Raw genomic sequence first — 22,985 nt, forward strand, 5'->3', positions numbered from 1 at the left:
TAATTCGATATATACATTATATAATATACATTACATTATATAAATAATATAATAATTTATATAATAATTAAAATGTTACATTTTTATTCAAGAGAAAGAAAGAGAAGAGAGTTATATATTATGATAGTGATATTAAAAAATGTATAAAATTCAGATTAATATAATAATAATTTTAAATATTTTATTTAATTTTAAATATTTTGAAGGTTAATGGTAATTTTATCTTAATTAATTATGGTAATTAATCTAATTTTCTCTATGCGTGTGTGCACAATCCATTTAATATATTTACACACTCCGGCATTGTGATTTTCCTCGATTGTTTTTGTAATATAAATATAAATATTTATGTGATTTATTGGATGGAAATGCAAAATTATTATTGGCAATCAATAATCGTATTTATGATAAACATTTTGAAATGTCCAGAATAATATACATTTTTTCTACTTTTTTGCATTTTGTTTGTTCCTGTATTTATATAATATGCAGCATTTTGTTGCGACCATTAGCTACTTTTCTCCTTTTGATACATATAAAACACATGTTATACGAAAAAGATAGTATCCTTCCTCTGTGCTTCTTTGTTCCGTGAGCAAAGTTCATATTAGTCTTTTACGGATCGACTCGACTACCGGAAATTTAGCAACGAGGCAACTACATACACTACTACCACGTATCCGCTTTGTTCCGAAACTCTTAGAAACCCGGGTCTCGTCCATCCAAGCAAATTATAAATATTCAAACTTTGAACGCCGAGTCAATGATGACATCGCCGCGCTTCGGTTTAAAGGGATTTCGCTCCGCAATAAGTATACAAGAACGTCGCAGATAGTAAAAAGCTTTGAACGACACTCGCCTTTCATCGTCAGCGTTTATCCTCGCCACTCGCCGGTTCGATCTATCAACGTATATATCGCGACGTGATCAAAATTTATTTTCCGAAAACTCTTCGTTGAAAGAGTCCAAGCAAACTTCGAGGAACTTGCCGCTTTGTCGATGAAGCTAAAATTGATACGAAGCGCGAACGTGTTTACGCGAAAATCCGATGCTCGTAGACTGAGACGCGACCAAGTTTTTATTCGCCTCTCTTTTCTGACGAGGAGTGTTTTAGTAGTCGACCATGTTAACGGAGTCCATCTTAAACGGGACTATCGTTTACTTAATCTAATGTAAGAGCATACGTCTGTCGCGAAGAAAGAGAGACTTGTTAATAAGGATTTATGATTATCTCAGGAAATGTTAAGACGAAGCTTGCCGGAGGTTCTTGGTTAACCGTTCCTCTTTACGAGCCTCTCTCGGAGGATGTCGAGGATCGGTAGTGACGGCGAGATTGTAGTAAGGAGTGCCTCGAAAATTGTTCCTAGACGCCTCACCGGCGGCTTTATTACCCGGCGGAGTGACAGGGCGAACTGTTTATGCCAGAGAGTGTCTAAAATCCGCGAGAAGTAGCGTGATATTAACACGAAGAAGAAGCATTTTCTCCGTCGCGCCGAATCTAATTCGATTCGCCGACTATCACGCGCCGCGTTTCGCGCAATTATATCTCCGGGAGACGGTCGCACCGACAACCTTCGTAAATTAATTTTGCCCGACGATCCCTTGTTCTTCTCGGACTGCGACTATAATACAGGCGGAAGAAAAACAGTTAACGGACGACTAGCTACAATCGACATTATTATCTGACTAAGCAATAACTTTTTGGAATTTTTTTCACAAAATTAAAATTAAAGTATGAATATAGAGTCTCTACGTATAATTAAAACATTTTCAAACTTGTTTAAATTTAAATTCCTAAATTACATATTAAAATAACTGGTGGAATGATAAGTAGAAGAGGAAAATTCAGCGAGTCATCGCAACTGATGAAACCAATCAATATCGATGCAATCTAACATATGTACGTAACAATAGAATTTTTATTAGTGCATTCCTTTGTCATTCAACTAGCCGGAATATGTCGACATTCATAAATGACTGATTGACGCAAAAGGGACATCCCGTTTAATTCGTCTTTCACCTTCTCCCTCTAATGGTCAACATAAGCATCTACTCGCACGAATACACGTCTCGTTCTTGCAAATGCTATACGTGCTCGTAACCGAGCGTCACGCTCAGCCGGCGTCCGCCATTATCTCGCGATAGAATGCGCTTACGGTGGTCTAATAAAATCCCATGAGTCAGGCTATTTGTCGGCAGGAGGGTATTTAAGTGATACATAATGTCGTAAAGAGCCTGTCCCCCAAAGACATATCCCTGTCTACCCTTCGTGAACCGACCGCAATCGCTCGTGCGAGGGTTCGCGCCGGTATAGAGACGTTATATTTATATGATATTACATACAAGGTGACGATGTATTAGGTATCTTGGATTGGTCAATCAACTCCTTTAATGAAAGGAGTATACTTGTATCTAACAAGATATAATTAAAATATAAAATATAATTAAAATATATATATTAAAACATATATATCGTCCTCTTCTTATATTAAGTACATGCAACAATTTATTACGAGTCATTTGTTATCGTTTTGTTCTTTTTCTGACTCAATATAATAAACATATTCATAATTGTATTTACGTTATAATCACTTTTGAGAAATACTTATATAAGCATATAATGTTTTCTTTAAATAAATTTGTAGAAGTCAAATTAAATTATAAAATTTTGAAATAATGGAAAAAATATTCATTAATTTACAGATTAAACAAGAATTTGTAGCGTCATTTCCTTCGTTAGTAACGTTCTTCATTATTGAATGAAATTATTATTTGAAAGCGAGCGTGACTATTAACTTTCTAAGCAAATGAAACGTCAAGGACAATTGTTTCACCTTGAAATCCTTTTAGACATTGATACAATTTGTAATAGCGAGGTAGCGCACGTCTCTTCGTGACTGTATGAATCTTTTAGCGGCACGCGCTTTTGCTACCGCAAATTGAAATCTGTTTTATCACGAGGAGCTGATCGCGTGCAGCTATTTTCTCGAAAAAGAAGCGGTCCGCTCTTTTATTTATATGCGGCATACGTATTGCGAGAGCATATTTTAATAATAGATATTTACTAGCGTCTCTCCATTTTAGGCGATCGCGTAGCTTTTCGACACACCCTTTATACAGAAGCGCGACCTAGCTCTTTCCATTAGCGTACCATGGGACGTTCCGACGACGTATTTCAACGCGGCGGGGTTTCTATTTGACTTTCACCCGTAGTATCAGCTCCCCAAATCGCTTCTGACGTCCGTATGCCATGGGGCGTGAACGCGTTTTCCGCTATTGACAATATTTTTCGTTTCAAATATCGTTTTTTTCCTACCGCGAAATAAAATTGTCATTAACTTTAAATAATCGTCCTTTTAATTCCAACTAGAAATTAATCCCTTATATTTTAATAAGAAACGTTACATTCAATTTATTATAACACGTTTCAGCATAATTTATTTTGTTTTGTTCACGATGTAATAATCTTATTCTTCTTGTTACAGGTAAGAAAGGAAACATGTCCTATTTTTCGAAACACGTTTTAGATCAAGCCTACTAGACGTACGAAAATACTTGAATGGATGCTGAAAAAATGCGTAAGTTCAATATTTTTACATGCAAACTTAAAAAACAAATATAAAAACAGAATATCATTATATATGAAATTATGTGTGAAATATTTGTGCACTAAATTCATGTCTTTCATATTTTTTCCATATGCAAATTTTATTCAATTGTATTAATATTTTAATTTTGTTAATATTTTCCGTTTATATTACTTAAAAATTTTTTATTTTTATTTATCATTATATGTGACAATTTATTAAAAAAATATATGCTATTATATAATATAACGTTATGTTAATGAGGAATATTTAACAAGATTAAAACAAATTTACATTATTCGTTACATACATTGTCGGTTTTCAGTGTTTGACAATCATTATACATGATAATTTACGCTATAGGAATGTCGTGTATAATCAATAGCATGTTAACATGTCAGTTGAAAATCATGTGCTGCCATTGTAGCTGCTGTTGGAGCTTCCCAGCGATTGTTTTACAGAAACGTTGCGCGTATAATTATTTACCTACCGGAGTCTACCGGAACTCTCGATGGTATGGAATCGTGTTGCGAACGCGTTGTACATCCTGGTTTACATTCGTTTCGCATGGCTCGTAGCGACATTTTTCGCTCGGTGAGGTTGGTTTTTTCGGATTTAGATGCAAACGCGTTGGACAGTATTCTGTTTGCACACCTGACGCGAATGTGTTCCGAAATGCGACGAATATATCTTGCCGCGACATCGCGTCATTAGCACATTTTTACAGTCGTAATTTCTAACAACCATCTGCCGATCGGAAAACTTATTTCAAAAAATATATGAGTTCTTTAAACCAATGAAAAATATTTCACGTTTGATTTTAAAATGTTAAAAAAAAATATTTAACGTAACATTTATTTTTGAAGAGAATTACTTCAGAGAACAAAAAAAAGAGGAATTGAAAAAAAGGAGATGAAGTATTTTTTTGCAGAATGAGAATTTTTCGACAAATTGCTAAAAAAAAAAAAAAAAAAAACTATCAATTTGTTAGAAAAGAAAGAAAATTCAATTCTTTCTTTTGAACACCTCTTATTGCCATTACATTTTACATCGAAGCTTTCATTCAACGTGACCGAAGTCATTCTCTCGACAAAGAGAAACGATCCGATGCGGTTGTCGAAAGTTCAAAATAACAGATCGCCCAGAAGGGCGGCGGCAAACGTTACGAAGGGTTAGCACTCGCAATTCTTGTGCTCGCAGTATTATTATTGAAGTCAAAGCTCGGCTGCAGAGTCGATCTACTAGGGTAGCTAGGGCGTCCAAGTATCACGATTATTATGGTCTTTCCCCTAATTACCATCCCAAATATGAATGCAAATTGCCTTCCAGCATCTCTAGATGGATACGTGCATGTATATATGTATATATGTGTGTATGTGTATGTATGTGTTTATATATATATATATATATATATATATATATATATATATATATATATATATATATATATATATATATATATATGTCACAGTTGTCGCTCGACGTCTCTTTGGGGTTGCTTATTAGCACGGTTAGGGGATGAGCCTGACGGAGGGCGGTCTCTGCACGAGAGGGGGTCGTGCGTTTCAGGGGGGAAGATTTTCGCGGGGTGTCGGCTCTGATCGTCCCTCGAAAAAACGACGCAAATAAGGTCCGTCAAGCTGGAGCAGCCAGGATTTGATCGCAGATATTTCTCCGCGCCCCTTTGTCAACCGGATCGCGCCCTCCTCTCTTGCGAAGCTGCTCGTTGTGCGACAGCAGGGTTGGTTTGGCGGAATCCCATTCGTCAACTAGGGATATTTCGCACCCCGCGGCGAAGTTTTTTTTAAAGCTAATTTCTCTTAAATTAGCATGATTTGAAATGTACTCGTATCATAAATTGAGCATGTATATGTATAAAAGATTTTCTTACAAATTATGTATATTCAATTATCACGAAATAGTAAATATTGGTACGTTTAAAAGAGATAAAAATATTAATTAATACATATATATAAAATTTGATATATTTTATTGTGAAAAAGTGGCATTAAAATGTATCACAGTAATTTTTATGTAATATTACATTACTGCAATCGAATGCAAATTTTGCATATTTTTTTTCTCAATATATATAATTTATATAAATATTGAAGAAAAACGATGATTGAAAATATAACCCGAGATTATCTTGAACGAGCTGAGATATTATGCGCAAGTTGCATCATGCTACTCGCAATAATTCAACGTCCGCCGAACACCCTCCTTCGCGAAAACCGAGTTCCGGATATCGAAGTATACTTTTGTCGTCCCATGGGTACTAACTCTCGACCCTTCGATATTGTTCCAACGAAACGAACGGATCGCGGCGAACGGTACCGCCGACATATAATACAGGACGCGATATCGGTCCGCACCGTTAGCATAAAAATCCTAGCCATCCGGCATGATATCCGGAAACGGTCTGAAAACTTCCCACGAGCGTGTCATGATTTATTGTTCGCCAAAGCCGTTGTTCTTACGACGAGGAAAGGGCATCGCGGTAGGGGCAGCGAAAAAGTCCGACGGAGGGAGGAAAGGTCGACGAGTTACCCTACGAACCGTAAATAGCCCCTTTCGAATCGTAGATCTTCGATAAGTAGCACCACCGGAAGGCGCATCCCTCGTAATTTGGGGAGTCGTGGAAAATGTCCTCGTTATATACACAATTTTTTTTATTATCTCTGACGATATACAACCAGGACCAGATAACGATCGTGTAACAACGACCAGTATCGAATTTCGCCATCATTTACTTGCCAATAGAAGATATATAACTGTTGCAAAAATTATGCAAAGATAAATTTGCACAAATATTGCATGTTAGTAATATGATATATTGCATTTATTGTATTGCGCTTAAACGTAAATTAATCTAATTAATATATATGTATATTTTTGTATTGTATGTGTGTATGTATTATATAGAATATAGATATTCATCTTTCTATAAATATTTTCCGTATATTATATAGCACAATCATTGCATTTTTATGCAATGCAATAAATAATATCAATAGTAATGTAATTTTTCTTGGTGTTGTTCAAGATTAATTTACATTTATATAAAGAAAAACACGTGGATGTAAGGACGAGATTTTATATGCACATATACAATCTTCTTTATATTTAATATTAAACTTGAGATCCTTCATGTTACGTGAAATATGAAAATTTGCAGAAAAATGATTTAAAGAAAAATTTTACACATATGACAATTATCCTAGCGAAGTAGGTTTCATAACGCATCGCAATTTAGCCTATATGGGTCATATGCAGCGTACGTTTATCACGTTGTTGTTCTTTCTTGAATCCATTCCAACGAATTATTCACGATGCGAATAACGAACCGGATGAATTTGGACGCATTTGTAAACAAATTTTGGGAGGAACGAACTGAAAGTGGAACGGTGAGATACGTACGTGTCGAATAACCAAATACTGAAACCTTTTACCGGATGAAACGGATGGCACACGAGATACACGGATAGCGTGTGATTCAATGTATCGCGACACCGACCGCAATTATGGACGTAGACTAAACCATCGCTAGTTAGGTGAATCACAAAGTAACGAAAATGCCGATGTAGATATTTTGTCGCAACCGTTGTGCCAACACAATAATTTCCGCTCTTCCTCCAGCTGTCAATATTATACACATGCGTTGTTGTGCCAATTTGGTGTACTGCCTATAATTAAAACGTTTCAACGAAGACATTTGCAACCGAATCTAGAGAGTTTTGTTACAAAAAAATCGCAGATTGTTTATACATTTTTTTAGAATAATATTTTATTTTATTCTTTTTCTTCTGAAATATAATTTTTCTTATATATGTGTATAAGATTAAACTTTCTTCTAAAATGACAATAATTAATAATGATACAAGTTAGCTTTTTTAAGATAATAGTTAGCTTTGATCACATGCAAACTTACTAAATGACTGCCTTCAGTTATGTTTATTACGAATATATATTGTTTTTAAAATTATAATTGATTAAATCCGGAAAAGCTTTGAGAAAGCTATTTTACCAAAATCTTAAATAAAAATAAATTAAGTAATAAGTATTATAAATAATTTCAGATATCTATTTTAGAAAAAATAGATTAATTTCATTGAATAATTGCGATGCTAGTAAGACAAAATAATAATTTAATTTCTCATATAATAATAATTTCTCAATAAATACTTAAGGTACCCAATACATGTAAACTGAAGAAAATATTTTTAAAAAAGAATTAATCGTAATTGATACAATCAAAAATATTAATGTGAAAGGGATATTTGTCGTAGGAATTAACCTTATTTATTTGTACCGAGAAGAGACATTGCGTCATAAATATTGATTCGATTGATAATAATTGCTAATCACTGCAGCGGTTTATGGCAAGTTAAGTATACGCACAAGGCGATTTGGATTCCGCATTTGGCGTAGCACGGCACGACATGAACCTCATGATTAGTTGAATGAGGTTAACCAGAACTGTAATTAAATCAATGACAGCCATAAATTCACGAGAGGCACATCCGTGCTCGCGCGCGCGCTGCGCTGCTAAATACATCAATGTAATTTCAAAATTGTTAATCACGTATTACTAGATTTGCGATACACGCGAAAACGCGCACGCACATCGGTAAAATAATTGTAATGAATATTTATGCTATGCCGCGAACGATTCCTGTGTCTCGCTTAATGAACGTGATTTCATGAATTTTATGACGGGCTCGTTAATTAAACTCAGCGCGCATTTGCCAGGTGGAAATTTAATGTCTTTAATTTATAATAGTGTGATGTCTCATAAATCTACTCGTGCATGACTGTACATAATGTTCGGTATTTAAGTGTTGCAAAACTTATCAAGTGATAATTAGGTGAAAACGTCTTCCTCATTTCACTTTTCTGTCATAATTTGCGATCTCGCCTTCTCAACTTTTACTCATCACTGGTATGAATTTATATTATTGTGAATTTGTGAAACGTAAAAGTTCTAATAAATTTAAGGATCATAGAGGATTTATCGAAAAATGAAATAACATTCAGATAATCAAATCATTTGAAAGTGTCAGAGAATTAAATATAAGATATGTAAGAGAGAAGGAAAGATCTCTCTCTCTCTCTCTTAATGCAGAATAAAATCAAAAAGCAGATATTTTTCTCCTCTTCTGTAGAGTGTTTCTTTGTTAAAATATAATACTTTTTAAATCGTTCCTTTTTATTTTCGTAGCTTCAAATCCGTTCTGTAAGAATTTGATTTACATTTGACTTGATACGTAACTCAATAATTCTCTCTTAAATTATAAACTATTTTTTGCACAAAAATATGCAGAGTGCGCAAATAAAATTTCTTCTAGCATGAATATCTTGTTTATTGAATCAATAGAGAGAAGGAGAGAGAGAGAGAGCAAGAAGAATATATATTATATTCATGCATATTATATTCATATGAAAAAGAAGAAAATCTTGTAAAGAGAACAAGCTCTTTATGCGCGTTGACTGATTTAAATTCCTCGATACACGATGTTCTTTATAGCGTCTCGTTACGGTGTCGCATCAAAACTGGAAGCCCTTTCCGTCACGCCTGCTTGAACGACACAGCGATTCTTGAGTCTCCCCTTCGTCTACCTAAATCAATCTTATCTTTAAACACGGTGCTACATACAAACGGAGTTTAACGCAAAATACGCGGTCCCTATGGATCGCGAGAGCCGTGACGAATCGTCCCTCGTCCCTCGACGCGGGGTGCGATTTTTAGCGATGCACGCGACGCGTGTCCGATTCACTGAATGAATAAATAAAGTTGTCTCTATGAGAGACGCGCTTTTGGCGTAGAAAAAGCCTGCGGGGGAAAATTAATGCCGTTACCGACAAGGTGCACACATTGAGGATCAAGCTGAAAGGGGACACCCGGATGACACATCGCGGATGAAAGAGAGCGAGAGAAAGAGGGATGAAGATCTGGATGCGAGCCATAACCGGATTTGATTCGCGAAAGATCAAAGAACTCTTCTCTTCTCTTTCTCTCGTGCATTCGAGCACCGAATACGGGATTCTGCCACCGTGCGTAACCGATAGAGCCAATCAGAGGATATGGATAGATAAGCGCATACGTCTCGTCGAATGTATCGCGCGTATGTGCGTACACGCGTACGTTATCGGTAGAGATACGTCGGATAAGCACGTTGCACCAGGAGTGATGTAGAGTACCACGAGCGAATGCACGAGACGCATCCAACACCTGGACTAGCTTTCCTCCTCTTCTTGTTTCCCTCGTTTCGTCTATTCAATTTCGCGACCACTGCTGCCGATAAGGATAAGGCGAAACGAGCGTCGCTTTATGGTCTTCGTGACTCGTGCAAGATATAGTTGTGCGGTAGCCAACTTGTGCCTGCAAACAAACGCACGCATGCATTCCACGCGATCCATCTATTTTTATTACGGGAATATTTGTGACGACAAACGGTTCACTTCCCGCCTTTGTTAACGGTATTTTACTTTGGAATATATAACGCAGCATGATACATTGTGTTCTTTGCATCTGTTTCAGAATTTTTTTTCTTCATAAGAATGTAGTTCAGATTCTTTTCTCTTGTGATTATATTAAAGAATTATTAAAAGATTATAAAAAATTATTAAAGATTATAAAAAAGAATTATAATTTAGGAAATTAATTGGAAATTAATCGATGCAAGATTCTCTTGTGCATAAACATCAAAATCAAGTGTCTATAAATCGACCATCACATTTAAAAAGAAAGAGATATTTACACGACTTAATAAATTATTATTAGTTAATATTACATTATCATGATTCTTAAACAACTTATTTTTAACTCTAAATATCTCGAGCAATTTTCTACGAAGGAAGCGGGGAATCCGTTAGAGCGATTACATTGTGCTTCGTTTCACCCCAAGAAATTAGGGTCGCACAGCAGCTTGCGCTACAATGAATCGCTATACGCGACCACTCGATGCGTCTTTTCGACGGTGATCTCGGGGGAGCGTAGGAACTGCTTTCGGGGGTAGCTTTCGAAAGCGGCGGCCAAGAGGTCGACGATCGCGATAAGGGGCGCGGAGGTACAAAGGGCGGGCCACGCACAAAGATCCCCAGGATAAGCGTCCCATGGCGTCGTCGTTATTGCATCCCCGGCGAACCTCTCTTCTTCTCCGCCTTCTCGTCTCTCTCTTCATCCTTCTATCTCTTCTTCCTCCTTCATCCTCTCTTCTCCAGCGGCATTTCCGCGCGCGGACATATGCGAGGGGACGTTGTCTATTGAATTTTCATGACGTACACGCGGCATCTAAGTGACTCAATCTCAGCGAGCATGCAGGAAGTCGTTGTCGGTGCGTCGTCGCTATATTACTCGGCGCTCGCAAACGTCGGGGTGGCTTCGCATAGCGTTACGATACGATAACAAAGTGACTGACGCAGCCGTCGGAGCTGCGCGCCAGGTTGCCGTATGTGTGGGTGTATGTACGTCGTGCAATATCCCGCGATAAAGATGCGAATTTGCAAGCGGATGAGCCTGCGCGAATTTGTTTTTCAAAGTGGCTCCTTCTTGTCGCGAACGTGCGCGTCACGTCGTTCGGGAAAACGGCCTCGATTCCGAAAGTTGCGGCGCCCTTTAAATCACAATAGGGGAATTGTCTAGATCGTCTGAATTCAAATGGAAACAGCGTTTGCGCGAGGCGATATATGTATCTGAATTTAAATGGAAGTGTCTATGCTTTTTGTCGCACGCGAGATTCTCGACGTGAACGATAACGATGTTTCAAGCGAATAAAATTATCTCTTAATTTTTAGATGTAACATTGATGATGCACAATATACTTTTCTATTAATTTATTAATATTTTTATATTTAATACATTATTAAAATTATATATTTTCTCTTATTTATTTTATTAAAATATTTTCTCATCTTTCGAAAGTGGTTGATTATTTTTTATTAACATATACGAAATGTATATGTATGATCTTTCGAATCAGCGAGAAGATCATTACACTTTCATTAAGATAATAATATAAAATCTGATTAAATACAAGAAATTTTTGAACAGAAATTTTGATAAAGTTACTTTCATACTTACTCTCTTTAGATTGTTTTCTTTACTTCTATCTATGGTGCAGATTTAGTTTACTTTCTCGAAATATATCCGTATAAAGATATCTCAAAATGTTACCACAAGCCTCGCTCGTAATACCCAGGAGAAATAACGAACGTCGTATCCAGTAAATCGTAGGATATTACAAGACGAATATATATGCGTCGTACCCAGTTAAGAGAGAGAGAGAGAGAGAGAGTCAAGATTCCATTTTTCATATTACTCCCCTGTTTAATATATAGATGAGATGCATATGCAGTTCAAAGTCCTGACGAAAATGGATCACGGCAAGGTGCGTTAACTTTCTTACGTTGAGGCGCTCAGGGAAAATCCATGAGAACCGTGAGTTCGTCACTGACTGTTGCATAATATGTATCAATCACGGTTGCATGAACACGTTGCTTGCGAAACTTACGTTTATGTAACGTAAGAAAATGACAAGGAGATAATGGGAATCAATTCCAATCAGTTGTGCAACGTCGCGCTTTCAGAAACGAGTCATAATAGCGGAAGATTCTTTTTTTAAACGGAAATTCAAGGAAAAAAAAATACGTATGTCATCTCGCGCATATAAACTTTCGCTTTACCGTGGATTGCGCGGTTTTATTATGCCACACACACGTAAGGATACGTGTAACTCCGAGAGAGTGTGCCTTTAACGAAGCGGAAATAACGCGATTACTTTCGTCGTTGTGAGTCGTTAAACTCGGAACGTCTTGGTCGTCATCGATCCGCGTAACTACGACGTCGTAGTCGTCGTTGTAGTCGTCGCCATAGTCGCGACATCGCCCTTGCCCTCGCCGTCGCCGTGACATCAAAGGCGGTATTCAATGACTTCGACCAAAGTACGAGAAAAAAGCTCGCGAGACGTCGAACCGACGACAAATCACTAATTTCTTATCCTCGCGGTCGTTAAACAATCTGACGAATCCTCGAGACTTTTATTCTCATTCCATGATTTGTCAGCTCAAAGCTTTTTACTCAAAGTAAGAATAAAACGGAATACTTTATTGTCATATATTGCCTTGCAAATTTTGCATCGCTAGACGTATTGTATATCGTTATTAGAAGCGTGTCCTTTTTCCAGCCGCATTTTGCGGCTTCAAAGACAATCTCTCTATAGAGTTCTCGATATATAGGGTGTTTCTTAATAAGTGTGAAAAATTTTGGGAGATGATTCTTTGTCGAAAATTAAGGAGGATTATTCATATAAATATATAAACATACTCTTACATCCTTCCTGTGGAGTTACACTCCTCCAAAATGAGGATAAAAATTAGGTTTTTAGGTTTTTATTATAATTTTGTTTTTGTTCCAATTTTCTCAACATTTACTCTAATTTTATTTTTATTTTAAAATTTAATTTCTCGTAATTCGAAACATGCTATTTAGCATCGTGCTGTGCACGATAACATATTTTATTTTTTTTCTTGAAAACTACTGAATTTTTGAAAAAAATTAAAGAAATAAAAAAGTTTCTAAATAAATCAAACTTTTTAATGCATATTTTTGGAGGAGTGTAACTCCAGAGGGAGGAATGTAGAAGTATATGTTTATATGAAAAACCCCCCTTAATTTTCAACAAAGAATCATCTAAAATTTTTCACACTTATTAAGAAACACCCTATATATATGTATATATATCAGATCGGTTAACCGCTCGTAAGTTCGATACGTGATCGCGAACACGTGCGTGTTGCAGCATAATATCATACGCGAGGTAGACGCGTCTCGCGGCAATTTCGTCCGCGAGCAAAATCGTGCGAACGCGAGTGCAACACGCGGCAAAGGAGAGAAACGAGAAACGAGAAAAAAAGGGGGAACAAGAGAGAAAAAAAGGAGCGAGTCCGGGAGCGGAAGATGTTTCGCGAAGGCATCTATAGTTCCATCTCGCCCGGCGTACACATGCACCCTCGCAGGATGAGAGATAAGGAATTGGTTTCGGCTTAACTGCGTTTTCCGCCTTAATCCATTAGCGCTCACGAAACGGCGCTCTCGTTCCGGCTTCCGCGATCACGCGAGCTAGTGAGCGATACCGTCTACGTCTCTACGTCGGCATGGAATAGCCGAGTCGCGCGGACGAGGGCCTCAAGTTTTTCGAGGAGTTTCTCGTAAGGAGAGTCGCTTTTTCAAGAAACAAATTCCGAACTTTACGTCCTGAAAGAATCGAAACTTCTTTCGACAAGTTTCCTCGAGATATTCGCAGCATTTGCTACCACGCTTTCGCGAAATGTCTCGCTTCTCGAGAATGAGCCAAGTAACAACGTGATAATAAGCCTTCGTGAAAATAATGCAATTTTCTCTGATATTTTTGTTAAACATTACATTATTATAATCACGTTCTTTAGATATCGTATTTTTAATTTGATACATATTTTACTCTTTAAATAAATTTTAAAAATTTCGAGATGAATAATATTTTATCGTAATTACTCTCTTAGTGTACGTAAGTATTGATTTTTTGTTTTAATATTTTTATGAAGACTCCTATTTTATTAATCGAGTTTTTATTTTTAATTCTCCAGATTGTCTAATTTTAAATAAATCTTTATATGATGCCGATATTAATTATCGCCAAGCATAGCGTAAATCCATGACATGAGACTTTTAATCCATCTTTAAAGTTACTTGCCATACATGTTGGGATAATGATGTTACATCTTCGTGCATCGAAAAGTGTTCGATTAAGCTGAAAGTCTCTGTAAAAAGCTCGCAATTACGAGATTTCTAGCGGTTCCGTGATGCAACGCGTATCGGATGATCGTCGGACAAGTAAAGGCTGCGAACAGGTTTCCATCAGCGTCGGGTGCGATTATCCGCACTTTCGTGTTGCGAGGTGATAACTCGCCGCCGGCCCCGTCACAATAAATCTCTCGCTTACGATGAAAACAGGCACTATCGTCCGCTATTAGCTAACGCCATTCTACGATATTACATCTGTGCTCTCCTATCGATAAAAATGTTAAAATGCGGACCTTCCACGTATATACATATTTCTACATTTTGAGCTGAAAATTGTTAAATCCATAAAAAAATAAAAATCCGTCTCTTTCCTTTCAAATTCGCAATTTTCAAAGATTGTCAAACGGATCGATTCCGCTATTAATTTACATTCAATCATAAAAATTAGTCGCTCTGAGAAAATTAAAAGGCCGAGAAATTGAAGAAAAATATAGAAAGGGGAGAAAAGAGAAAGAGTAGTATTTCAATTAATTATTTGCGCTCACAGAGTCCGATGATAATCATCAATAACTATACGTTGTCGATACGTCATGTGGATATTTATGAATGCTCTCTTAATGAAGCGTCATTAGAAGAGAGAGAGAGAGAATAAGAAAAAGTGAGAGGGATGGCTAAAGGGTTCGTCAGCGTAGTGGTATGTGAACGGGAAGGGATAGTTGGGAATGAATGTGACATAGGTCCTCAACGCCGAATAACTTCCGGGGTGATTAACTGCTGAATCGCCAGGAACGCGTGAGCGAGGTTTCGAGTTAATTGCAACTCTCGTAGTTTCTCGCTCACACTCCCTCTCTTCCTGCCTTACTATCTCTTTCTATAGCCGTGTTTAATTATTTCGAAGGGTGCAGAGTTGATTTCGTGTAATAAATTTATCGAAGTTGAATTCATCCTAGAACTTTAAACGTATTGTCTAATTATCTTTTTAAAACTGTATCATATAGGGTGCAAAGTATTTAATTTCTCTGAAAGATTTAACTTCTTTAACTTTAGCATATATGTATGAAAATTTAATTTTTCTAATTTTAGCTCATATGTTAAAACTCTCTGCATATCGATTTTTTTTTATTCAATCTGCCTTTTTTTATTCTATTTTAGTTTCATTATATTTAGTCGTATTCTGTATTTGATCTTATTTTCTCTCTCTTCTTTATTCTTATTGTATATAATCATGTATTATATATACAATATTTCAAAAGAGTACTTGGCCATGGAATGTGCTGTAAATTTTACTCTATTCTAACTGTATTTTGTCCTATTTCTCTTGCGCTCCAACTTCCTCGTATCGCACACATTACGGAAACATAATTACGTAGACATTTTCGTTGCGTGCCATTGTTGCGGAGATCGGTGAAGAAAAAAATACACTCGTTGTAACGGATGACCGTAGCAACGGTACGAAATAGTAGCCGCGAAGAAATATAGGTTACTGCCGCGAGTGTTCGCCAAAGGTTCTTATGTTAGTATAATTAAAGAGATTCTTGGAAACATTACGTAAGCGGCTATTTTTGAACCAGGTAAATTAGCATCTGCCGTGTTCGCGCGCGTGTGCAAAGTATATCGGGAAATGCATATATCTACACGTTATAATTACATTATAATTACAGCTGCAAAGGGACATGTATCATGTATCGTTAAATCTGTCATTAAATTTTTGTTCTCTTCTTATTAATTTATTATTTTTAATCTAGCACAAACTAAATTTAATTATTCGTTAAATTATATCAGATTATTGGACAGCCTATTTCCGAAAAGCTTCATATAATTTATCCGTAATGAAAGTATAATCCTATTTATATGGAATATTGAAGAGGATTTTCGTTAATATTATAAATGAGAGTCATTCGCATACACAGTGTGTGTATTTGTATGTGACTGACATATGATATTATGTGACAGTAATAGAAATATATGAAGTTATTTCTTACAAAAATTTTTTATAAAAATTAAAATGTAGAATATTGTTTAAAGCTTAGTCTCTCGTCTTATATTATTTTTATATTATTTAACATTCAAGTAAAAATATTATACATAGAAAAACGTCCGAATCCCCTCTGAATTCTTTTTTGTATACGGATTTTCCGATTAATTTTAAAGTAGATTAATTTCCGATTAATTTTAAAGATTAAATTGAGAGAGAGAGTATATTTTTATTTTTTTTCTAAATATATTTAAAAATAAATTTCTCGAAAAAAAGGTAAAATATTATAATAATTATATCCTAAATTTTCCATTATTTATCATTTAAAAAATTATTAACATATATGTACAGTGACACATATTTTACTTCAACGGATTGACAAACGAATGATGTGCGAAATTTTTTATCTGCAGCATAACGATTCTATTTCTCCTTATCCATAACATTGTCACTTTTCTTGTTGCAGGTAAGAGAAAGAGGCGCGAATTTAACGACAAGGGCAACTCGCGAGTGCGGATCGTCGTCGTTCCGTATATGCGGGAGACACGTAAGTGAATTCCAAAGACTCGTAGAGCGCGACGCGAAAAGCTCAGCAGCCGGTCCGAGCAATCGTAAATCGTATCACAATAAAATGGCCGTGCTCCCGGGTACCCTTTTGAGCACACTTCTGGCCAACGGCATCGCCGAACTATTGTGTTGCGCCAGCGAAATGAGCTCCCGCTGAGATTTACGGTCGCATCCTTTATACCCCGCGAAACTGCGCCGAAGATAGTGCCGCGAGAGGGGAGGGGGAGGGGGGAGAGAACCGCGCGCCGTTGCTCATGTTGCTCTCGTGATGAATGGCAATATCGTGGCCGAATCCTATGATCCGCGATTAAAGTTTCCGCACCGGCGCGAGCGTCTGCCGCGTGCTCGCGACAAATTTCATTTACTCTCGGCGGAGCTTTCTTATCTCTTTAAGTCGCAATATTTCAGGGAACTCTATACACTCCTTCGATTATACGACGTTATAACAAAACGAGATTAAACTTATTTTGTGCAGTCGTTGCGGTAATCAAAATTAATTACATTGCTAAATATATATGTATTTAGCTTAATTTTGACAGATAACGAATTAATATTAATATGCATAATATACGCATAATATCCGAATAATCTCGAAGAATTTATAAAAATACCAAACACAATTATTTGTCATAAATTAGAATGAATATATATCTTTTATTTTCGAATTTAGAATGTTTATAATTTAAATTTAATTACGATTTAATTTTAAATTTAAATGCATGTTATTAAAGTCCCACTCATCGATACTAATTTGTTAATCCTACGATATAATAACACATTATTAAATATGACATCTTTTGCAAATTACTATAATTACCGTGAACAATTAGCGGGTATTGCACCGATGGCATAATGATGCGATATGAAAACTATATACACATGATCAAGTATTGGCTTTTTGGAATCATTGTATATCGAGATTGACTTTAATTATACCAGAATTATTTATTATTTAACACACAGCGCACGTAAAAGCACTAACAATAAATTTTAAAACGATTCAATCAATTATTTGCATTTTTGTGTTGCCTATCGCAATAATTACTTATTCCTATTTGTGTGTTAAAATATAATTACTTTTAATATGCATACATAAAATAATAATTATTTATCAATCATACATAATACATGCATCACATAAAATAATGGTATTGCATAAATTACAAAGATATCAAACGAGATGTAAGCGCAATTATCGGTATATAAAAAATTTTTTATTTATTTATATTGTTGGTTTTGTACAATTACTAAGCAATTAATATAATTTTTTTCTATTTTTCATTAATATGGAAGTCTTAATATTTGAGATTGATTTAATATTGAGTCTTTTATCTTGTTTCCGAATGATTCAATTAAAACTTGATCGTTCCTAAGTCGGGTTTGGTGCGACCGCGAGAAACGCAGACAAATCCCACAAGAATCTCGAGATGTCTGTGGAACTAATCGGTCGATTCGATCGGTCGTTGATGCTCTCGTTAGCTGGCGTGGTTTTTTTTTCCACGGCAGCCATTTGTGCGAATTAAGTGACTCCACGATAGTCTGATGCGAAGATACGGCAGCAATGAAGTGCGCAAATTTCTCACCGCCGATTTGTTCAATTTATTTTCGATACCGTCAGCGGTCTCTCGTTTCTTTGGCGGTCGAGATCCGCTCAATTACACGACTTCTCGACGCCAAAACGCGCGCGGAAATATGCATGGCGCGCGAGTCCGACAGGAAATAATTGATAAGCGCCCAACCAGCGTGTCTTGTATCGCGCAGCATATCCCGCGGGTTCGAAAAAACACCTGGCGATGATTTATTATCGTCGGTTGTCGATAATCGACGCGGCATCGCGGCTGAAACGCGATTCAGTCGTCGCCGCGCCCGATTTTTTACGGCTTATTGGCTCGTCGAACGAGTTTCATCTTGCGAAAGGTATTTCTGTCACGTTATTAAATAATAATTCATGTACGTATGTTCATCTTCCTCGTATGTATCACTAGTCAAAAAAATTGTTATCGATATACAAGCATTCCGCGCTCATCGGAATAAAAATTCACTTTTTTAAATTCACTTTTATTCAAGATTTTGTCTTTAATTAAAGACAATTAAAATAAACAATTAAATTAAAACAATTTAATTAAAGGCATTGCAACTCTTCATATTATTATATTTAGGAAAATTTGCATAAGAGGTTTCATGGATTCTGAAAAAATTTATACATCCCTCTAATATGATTTATTTGACTTACAATTAATGTGTGTGTGTGTGTGGTTCTTGAAAAATAAAATTTTAATATAATTTGAGAGTGTTTTGAATAACTGTGTGAGATTAACAGCAGAAAGAAATTTTAATTTAAATTATTACATCTTATTTTTTTAAAAATTAATAAAAAGAGGTTAATATTTATGTAATGAAGAATATTTATTTAATTAACATCCATGCTTGATAATTCGTGTTGCTTTTACTACAATTAATTTTAAGATTATTTTTACTATTACCTTTATTACAATTAACAACATAGCGAATTTTTCCATCAGATATAAAACCGAAATATAAACTCACTTAAATCCGAGATTTAATTAATTTTTATATTACGATTATATGTGCGACGATTATTACACGAACGCGAAAAGAATGATTTTCGAGTTCAATAAAATTTTAGTCGAGAGCAATCGACTGTAACGCTCGGTCGTGCTGCGGATGTACCTTCGTCGAGACGAGAGTTAAAGTCCGAATCACCGACAGATAGAAAGGACCAAGCAAGCATCCAATGCCACTCGAGGATGTTCTTTAATAGGAACCCTCTCGAAATGTCGTAAAATCTTTATCGCGAACTTTGCTCCTTCTTACGCCCCAATCGTTTCTCTCTCTCTCTCTCTCTCTCTCTTTTCTTTCTCTTTCTTTCTGTGTTCCGCGTCGTTGTCGATTACCCGGTGAAAACAGCCCGTCGATATGAAGACGACGAAGAGAAAATGAATTCAGCCACGCCAGTCTATCGAGATCAACTCCATATTTAATCACACATCACTCGGCCGACCGCAACTTCCACCAAACTTTTAATATTCCGGATATTGAAATCTAGATAAGTTTAATTAAAGATTAGGTCTTGGAAACCTCTGTCAGCCGACCGACCAGTTAATTCTCGAAGAGATTGCTTTTTTATCACCGCGCGGCAAGACTCTGCCGAGTTACAGAAATTTTTTATCTCATTTTAATTATTCCCACTTTTCTCTCTACGTTGGAATAGTTGTCCAATGAATTTTACCAAGTACGTTCTGTAGAAAATTTATGCAATTTTAAATATTCGTACGAGTACTTAGGAAGAAATAGCTTCTTAATCACGAGTTTTTTTTTTTATCACGTGAAAAGATCTTTAATTTTCAAAAATCCTTAATCTCTATCTTAATTATTGCTCGTTTAATTTATCGTTTAATATCATAATTATTGTCAGATAAATTTGATCAAGTTTATCAAGTGAGTTTCTAGAAAACGTATATATTATTCATACTTCTATATTATTCTATATTATTATTGTATAACTACAAAATATAGTTCTGTCATCATTAATATAATTAAAAATTATTGCTATCTATTTTTAACTATTATTTGAATTGAGATTAGGGGTTGATGTATAAAATAAAATTTTAATAAGAACTTTCGAACTATTGGCAGGAAAGGATGTCGCGAAAAAAGAGAAAGGGGAGAGTCTCGAAAGAAGGAATTAAATCTGGTTCGACCGAATCTATTACGACTGCTATCTGGCTGAACGCAATTTTTGCGCGATCCCTGAAAATCATTTGTCAGACAGCGTACCATGACTTTCGTCAATGGATTACCGTTGGAATTCCTTTGTGCAATCGCGGTCGCCTTCTTACAGCTCTCTCATCTTTTTTTATCGCCGCCCCTTTCTCGACAGTCACTCGTTATATCCTTTCTTTCTCAAGGTTCTTCCTCGCGGAAGCAGACCTTATTTCCTCAACGTCCAACGTCGCGTATAATTTTGCACGCGTCGACGAAGAATCGATACTTGCTGGAAGCCCTTCTTTATACCTTTTAATCCGGAGATTAGCATAGACTCATATAAATGATGTAGTTATCGAGCTGTAGGGCTTATGCAAACAAACGAGCAACGAAAATGAGTATTGGCAAGCTTGCGCTGCGGAAGATTGTTCCACTCATTCGAATTATCAAAGCTCTATAGCAATTTATTAGTTAATGTTATAACGATGTAATCGTCGCGTAATGCAACAAAATCGACGATATTAAGCTATATACGAATTCGATTAAAGCCGCGTCCTATGGTAGTCGCGTAATCGTATCGTAATTATTGCGTGCATTGAAATCATCTCGTAAATTCGGATCGATCCAAACAACAATTCGCGTCCGTGTATTCGTATATCGCGCACATTCCACAGATATTAAATCCAACCGTATTTTACGTTTCATTGTTGAATTTTAATTTTCGGTGACTTTTGGTCAGAATTATGTCTAACGGAATTCTGGCATCCATATTGAAACAGGGAGATGGACATGTGCCATCTACGTGGACAGTGGCCGGACGCTATTTTCGAGAATCAATGAAAAATCCGCGCTTGAATGGTCACAATCGAACGATGCTGATCAGTCGCTTCATCGTCCGGAGGACGGAGGATTTTTATTCCTTCAAACCGATGCGGTCAGTCAGGACGATGTCACCCCCCTTCGATGAAAAAGCGAAAGGAAGAATGGCCGAGCTCGCGCGCCTTTCAGCCAGGTTTATGAAATCCGAGAGATCCAATTTGACGGGGAATTCGCTCTAAATGGCCCCGGCTCTCGCTTGACACCCAACCCGAGCCGCATGTCCACGCGCTCTGCTGGAATGTGCCGGTGCACGACGGGAAATTAATTTGAATCCACGTACGCGTAAAGTTCCAGCTTTGATGCGCACGTCCGCCACGCCGGCTACGCACCCTTTCCACTCTCTCTATTGCGTTTAGTCTACTGGAAATCTTGTGTAAAAATAGCAGAGGGTTAAACTTGTATGAGATTTATCAAGTCACGCGATGCATTCCGCAGATTAATCATGTATGGTAATGATGAAGTAATTTAGCGGTACGATTAAGATTCTCAAAAATGTAAGTACGAATATGTTTAAAAGTAATTAAACGCAAGTAATTCATATTTTAAATCTTAAATATTAATATAGATATATATATATAAGTATAAAATCAGATATATAAAATATATAATATTAAATCGTTCCAAATATATATAATATAAAAAGATTATATATAATATTATATATATTATACTTTATAAAATTAAATAAAATATATTACATTATAAGAAAAAAGGAAAATACTTGAAATGTTCTTTAAATAAATATTTTATAAATAATCGAGGCAGTTGGGTGTGCGTAATTAAATAAACTTTATCCTTTTTTTTTAATATGTTATATATTGTTCATTGATAAAAAAGGTTCAGGAAATGCTCTTTCTCTCTACAATCTGCGGTTTAAATAAATGCGATTTCGCGTGCAAATAAACGGACGATGATTGAATATAAACGATTGTTCGCGATATTTTATGAATAACGACCGATCAATTTTTTGAAAGAAAAAAAAAAGTTTTGTTATGCGAGCACATGTTTGAGCATAACAATGATTTATCGTTGGAGATTTGGTGCAAATCACATTCTCTGCACAATCGGTAAACCTAGCCCTTTCGGTTAAATGCATTCTATATTCTGTAACCAAATAATAAACCGAAAATACTCGGTGTATACATACAGACTGCGTTATTTCACGGGAAAAAGAATAGTCTACCCTGTTAGTTTTTTTTACACTCTCCGAATCGCTCCGATAACTGGTGGTTCACTCGTTCGAAATACCAACCATTTAAACTATAAATGTACGATGTCATCAACGATCTGGACGACGGGTTTGAATCGTTTGCGAGTATCGAACTTTCGAAATACAGAATGTTGTAATTGCACACATCAATATATTTGGGCTAAATATAATTTTTTTGTTTTCTAAAAATATAACATTTTTAAAATTGGCTTTTGAGATTGGCTAGTGTATGAACATTTTAATATTTAACCGACTTTCAAA

At 36.0% G+C, this 22,985-nt stretch overlaps 1 protein-coding gene and 1 long non-coding RNA gene across 5 annotated transcripts in view; both read left to right on the forward strand.

Annotated features, from left to right (window-relative positions):
* The window catches only part of Fas3 (fasciclin 3), a 290,217-nt gene that overhangs the window by 85,603 nt on the left and 181,629 nt on the right, over positions 1–22,985 (forward strand). The window lies entirely within an intron of this gene.
* LOC145973050 (uncharacterized) overlaps positions 16,740–22,985 on the forward strand; it is a 144,069-nt gene continuing 137,823 nt past the window's right edge. Inside the window, exon 1 of the long non-coding RNA XR_014439350.1 lies at positions 16,740–16,889. This is a non-coding gene — a long non-coding RNA (uncharacterized LOC145973050). The remainder of the gene's footprint in view (positions 16,890–22,985) is intronic.

Source organism: Camponotus vicinus, unplaced genomic scaffold, assembly GCF_025532165.1.
Source record: "Camponotus vicinus isolate PSW18456_S1 unplaced genomic scaffold, iyCamVici1.0 SCAF_6, whole genome shotgun sequence".
Classification (NCBI taxonomy): domain Eukaryota; kingdom Metazoa; phylum Arthropoda; class Insecta; order Hymenoptera; family Formicidae; genus Camponotus; species Camponotus vicinus.